General features: G+C 46.4%; 1 long non-coding RNA gene across 1 annotated transcript; it reads left to right on the forward strand.

Annotated features, from left to right (window-relative positions):
• The first annotated feature begins 825 nt into the window (after positions 1-825).
• LOC131508404 (uncharacterized) lies at positions 826-3,221 on the forward strand. The gene is made up of 3 exons (XR_009259999.1): positions 826-986; positions 2,249-2,340; positions 3,053-3,221. It is a non-coding gene; the product is annotated as an uncharacterized LOC131508404 (long non-coding RNA).
• Positions 3,222-6,036: the final 2,815 nt, after the last annotated feature.

Consider the following 6,036-nt stretch of genomic DNA (forward strand, 5'->3'; position numbering starts at 1 on the left):
CCCAGAGCCCGACGCGGGGCTCGAACTCACGGACCGTGAGATCGTGACCTGAGCTGAAGTCGGACGCTTAACCGACTGAGCCACCCAGGCGCCCCTTACATTTGGATTTCAGATAAACAGTGAACGCGTGCGATATTTGGGACATCTACTCATTTAGTATTACATGCATTCATTATTTATCTGGAATTCAAATGTACAGGGGCTCTTTGGGTTTGTATTTACAAAATCTAGGCGACCCTAGCCTGGGTGTCCCTTCTGGATTTTTGAGACCACCCCACATCTCTTCATCCACTCACTTATTCATTCAACAAGCCCTTATGGAGCATTTATTCTGTGCCAGGCTCTGTTCTAGGCAGAGGGGACAGCCCCAGACAAGATAGTTTTAACCTTGTTGGAAAAACAGACCAAAAAAATAGGTATTACAAAAGAAAGAAAGAAAAGAATCAGCAGGATAACTTCAGGTGGTGATGATGGAGCGCATAATGACGAGTGAGGCTGGTGGTCAGAGAAGGACCCCTGGGAGCACTGACTGAGCTGAGGCTCAAAGGATGAGGAGGAGAGAGCCATGGCAGGTGCTGAAGGGATGGTGTTCCAGGCAGGAGGGATGAGCAAGCGGAGAGGCCTTCAGGGGAGAATGCAGCTGGATCTGCAAAGACCCGAAAGAAGGCCAGCAAGGGCTGGATGGGTGAGTGAGGGAGCTAGTGGTAATGGAGAAAGTTAGGGAGGAATTTGGGCTGGATGCCCCCCGGAGCACTGCTGGGGCTGCGGAATTGTGACCTCACAATCTGATTTATGGTTTTAAATGGTCCCTCTAGCTGCTCCAGGGAGAACGCATTTTAAGCAGGAAGGGGTGGAGGCTCAGAGGCCTTCTAGGAGGCTCTGCCCTCCTGCCTGATGGTGGTGCACTGGACGAGGATGGGGGAGGGGCTGATGGCTTTGGAACACGTTGGAGAGCCTTGCTGGAGGACTTGCTGGAAAGCCACATGGTGAGGGAGGCACAGAGGATCCAGAGGATTCCCTGCAGCTTCTCAAGAGAAAACCCTTTCTCTCTCCTTCCCTGTCGCCTTTATCCTTTCCATTCTCCCTTATTCACTGGCCCGGTCCCTGCCCTGCTCAGTCAGCCCTCCGGATCCTGCTCTTCTGCTGGTGTGCAGGACAGGTTTTCAGTGAGTTCTAGACCCGCCTTTTGTTGCTGCCTGGGGCTGAGGCTGGGAGGGGGGGTGCTTTGGATTCTAAGGGTAGGGAAGGAGTCCTCCACCAGAGCTGACCTTCTTCTTGGCTCATCTTTTTCGGATGTCCTTCCAAATGTATTGGGTCTTCCTTCCCTTCTGCTCTTCTGACTTCAATCTACCCTCCCAGGCTCCAGGAACAGACACAAGATGCAAACTTGTCTAGTTTTGTATGTCTCCAGAGAATAGCTGTATTTGAAGTAAAAATTCCCGACAGGAGTGTGAGAAGGGTCAGTGGATGGCACTTGTCCCTTGACTTTTATACTTGTGGTAGTTCTGTTTGGATTCATGATTCCAACCAAGATGTTTCTTGGTTATTCCCAAGGTTAGGAAGAATAGTAAATACGGTAAAAATGGTAAATAAATCTGCTCAAGGAAATAATGTATATTGGAAGGAAGGAAACAAGCAAGGAAGGAAAGAAGAAGACAGGAAAGAAGAAAGGAAGGAGGGAAAGAGAGGGTAACAGCATGCTTCCCCAGAATAACATATGAGCAAGAATTTACTGCTTTATTTTCTTAATCTAATGGTCACCAAACCCCACCAGCACAGACATAAAGCAGAAGTAGTCTGAGAGCCAGTACTGATTCATATCTGGAATAGAGGGAGGCAGGGACTTAGGAAAACAAAACAAAGCAAAGTAAGAACAAAAACAAAATCGCCCTAACATGGGTTTGATCTTGACTCTGTCACAGCTGGTGTCGGGAGCCCCTGGAGGACAGGGCTGCGGTGTCTCCCATGCCCACAGCCCTATGTTTCCTAGAGGACGGGTCGTGGCCAGAATTCTGTGCATGTAGAAGGCAGAAGGAAGGAGCCAAGAGCACCTCCTTGGGCCCCATTACCTCATGTTTAAGGGAAGGAGTTGAACTGAAAGCTCAAAGGTCCCTTTCAGCTTCCACACCGCTCCGTCCCCACACCTCTTCTGTTTTCTCTCTGCTGCTTCACGCTCACAAATGTCTCTGCTGCCAACAACTGTTTAAAACACTTTCTTTCTTTTCCTTGTCTCTCTTACTTGCTTCAGGCATTGACCAGAATTCCCAGCAGTTTCTCCCTTCTGATGTTGGGTGCTTATTATATTTGGACCTTGGGGAGGACAGCTGAAGACATGGCATGGTGGGTCAGAGTCATGAACACTAAAATCTTCATATCAATATATAATCAAGTGCCAGAGAAGAGATCTGTGAAATTTAGATTTTTAATACTGGTTCCCTAAACGCAGCAGGCTGTGGTGATCACAGCCCCCCTCTCTTTGAAACCATATCAAGCTGCTTCCAGAGACAACAGCTACCACGTTCTGAAAGGTTTGGAGTCTGGCAGCTGTCCAGAAAAGTGGCTCCTTCCCCACCACGTACAGAGCTCACGGTACCTGCACAGGAATTACTACAGAAACAAATCCATCCTCCATTGCCTGACCTGGGTCTACTCCTTATTTACATATCGGGGGGGAAAAAAAAAGAAAGGAAAGAAGAAAAAAAAGTGGAGTATTACTCAGAAAAAGTGTTATCCCATCAAGACCATTTCAGCCACAGACACAAAAGATGATGGCATATTGAAATAGAACACAAAAGAATTTTCCAGGAATGCCTGAGTGGCTCAGTCGATTAGGTGTGCAACTCTTGATACTGGCTCAGGCCACTATCTTGCAGTTCGTGGGATCGAGCTCCACAATGGGCTCCCCGCTGATGGCTCCGAGCCTGCTTTGGATTCTCTGTCCCTCTCTGCCCCTCCTCCACTCCCTTTCTCTCTCTGTGTCTCTCAAAAATAAATAAATAAACTAAAGACAAAACTATCCAAATAGTAATCTGATTTTCTCCTTATTTTTCAGAGGAAAAACTCGAATATACAGGAAGAAGAGGGATAACATACACAGAGAACAGCCTCTGACACTGTTGTCACTAGATGGAATGCTTTTGACCGCAAACAACAGGAAACCCATTTAAATTTGACTTTAACAATATATTTTACATAAAAAATATAATTTAACATAAAAATTATGTGGGTTAATGAGAGGCTCATTTATGTCATCAAGGATATAGTTTTTCTCTATCTTGAGACTCTGATTTATTTACTTAAGCCAGCTATCCTCAGGGTCCCCAAATGGCTGCCATTGTTCCAGGCAGCACACTGATATCAACATCCATGGCAGAAAAAGGAATGTTTCTCCCTGTTTTATATTCCCTCTGAAGAGAGTGGAGAACCTTCTAGAAGCCTTGCCATCAACCACCCCACCCCCCATTTTCATTGATCATAAATGCATTACATGCATATACCATCTTAAATCCTTCACCTGGTGAGGGAATGAGACCACCATGATTGGCTTAAACCTGCACTGTCTGGTAGAAATATAATGTGAGTCACATATAGAATTTTAAGCTTTCTAGCAGTCAGTCACATTAAAAACAACAAGAAGGGCCGCCTGGGTGGCTCAGTCGGTTAAGGGTCCGACTATGGTTCGGGTTGTGATCTCAAGGTTCATGGGTTCTGTGCTGACAGCTCAAAGCCTGGGGCCTGCTTCAGATCCTGTGTCTCTCCCTCTCTCTCTCTGTTCCTCCCCCCCTCACACTCTGTCTCTGTCAAAAATAAATAAATACTAAAAAAAAAAAAATTAACAATAAGAAAAGGTGATATTAGTTCTAATGCTATATTTTACATTGCCCTCCAACATATCTAAAATATGATTTCAACATTTACCCAATACAACATATTATTGATATTACATTGTTTTATTTTTTTTTTTAAATTTTTTTTAAATTTTTTTAACGTTTTATTTATTTTTGAGACAGGGAGAGACAGAGCATGAACAGGGGAGGGTCAGAGAGAGGGAGACACAGAATCTGAAACAGGCTCCAGGTTCTGAGCTGTCAGCACAGAGCCCGACGCGGGGCTTGAACTCACGGACCGCGAGATCATGACCTGAGCCGAAGTCGGCTGCTTAACTGACTGAGCCACCCAGGTGCCCCGATATTACATTGTTTTAAATATCAAGTCTTTGAAATTGAATGTATATTTTACATTCACAGACCAGCTCACTTCGGATTAGCTACATTCCAAGTGCGCTACAGCTCCATGTGGCCAGTGGTACTGTATTGGACAGTGTGGGTCTAAATGTAACAAGATTTATTGCCTGTGCACTGGGAAGGGGTCCAGCCTCCCTTGAATTCATGGCCCCTTAGAGGAGGGTGAACAAAGCTGGGGTTCTCTTAGCAAAGAGGAGGGCAGTGGTCACTGGGGTGGCAACTAATTTCATCTCTTTCTCATATTCCTTGGGTTAGGGAAGTTACCAGCACCTGCCTGGTCGGCAAGAGAAATGCGGAATCATTCTGGACTCCTTTCTTTTCCTCCTTTCTCTTCCTCCTTTCTCTAACACGACAACTCATCAAGTTTCGTCAATTCTGGCTCCCACATCTCTCTCAAAGGGGCCTTCTCCTCTTCATCCATCTGCCACGGCCATGGTTCGGGACTCTATGTCACAATCCCACCCGACTCTGACTTCTGTGAGGCTCGTCCGTGGCTCCCCAAACTTGCAGGATGCAGTTCAGATCCTTTGGCACAGCACATAGCAGCACGGTTGGTTTTGTGCCCACAAGCACTCTCTGCTCTGACCTGGGGAGCGGTACTTGGAATGTCTGTGCTCTCTCACGTCTTCATACGTGTTTATGTGTGATTCCTTGTCTTTAGAGTGCCCTCTTTCTTCCTCTTCTTCCTTTTCCCCTTTTATGTCCCTCTTCCAGGGAGCCTTCCTTCTCCCTCTTTCCAGATAGGATTAAGCACCATAAAGCTATGTTCATATTCTGCTCTAGCACATGTCAAACCAAATTGTGCTTTCTATACCCTCCCCGTTAGATGATGGGCGTCTTGAGGGTAGTGGCTGTGCTTTGATCTCAGAACCCCACTGCATAGCACACAGGGCCCACATGGCACAACAGCCAGCAACGTAGAGGCTCCATGTCTATTGAGTGGGTGGATGGATGGATGGATGAATTCTATTCTCCTTTCTAGTCTTTTCCCATCCGTGATGGGAAAGCAGCCCTTCCCAGCTTCCTGCCTTTGAAAACTATTATTTTCCCAGGCTGCCATCACAAAGTATCACAAACTGAGTGGCTGAAACAACAGAAATGTTTTGTCTTTCAGTTTTGCAGGACAGAAGCCAAAAATCAAGGGGCTGGTAGGGTTGGTTCCTTCTGAGGACTGCGAAAGATAATCTGTTCCGTGCCATTACCCTGTAGCTTCTGGTAGACTCAGGCATTCCTTCTCCCTGTGGCTGCCCTCTGTAGGTGTGTTTGTGTTTCTCCTGCTTAAAAGGACGTCAGTCAGATTGGATTAAAGCCCACCCCAGTGACTTTATCTTAGCTTGATAATCTGCAAAGGCTCTCTTTTCAAGTGAGGTCACATTCACAGGTACTGGGACTTAGGACCTCAACATCTTTGGGGTGAACACAATTTAACCTAGAACAAGACTCAAGCTAAAGTCTGGTGTATTTATTTTCTATTGCTGTGTGACAAATTACCACAAATTTAGCAACTTAAAACAACACACGCTTATTATCTCATAGTTTCCATAGGTCAGGAGTCCAGGCACAGCTTAGCTGGATCTCCTGTTCACTCGCACAAGGCTCTAATCAAGGTGTTGGCCAGAATGTGTTTTTATTTGGAGGCTTGGGAGAGTCTGCCTCGAGCTCATTCAGGTTGTTGGCACAATTCCTGTCCACTGAGGGCCCTTGTCTCCTACTGGCTGCCAGCTGGGGGCCGCTTGCAGTCTCCTGCCGTGTGGTCTTCCCTGTAGGCAGTTCACAGTGTAGACGTTTGCTC

Source organism: Neofelis nebulosa, chromosome 4 (assembly GCF_028018385.1).
Source record: "Neofelis nebulosa isolate mNeoNeb1 chromosome 4, mNeoNeb1.pri, whole genome shotgun sequence".
NCBI classification, from domain to species: Eukaryota; Metazoa; Chordata; class Mammalia; order Carnivora; family Felidae; genus Neofelis; species Neofelis nebulosa.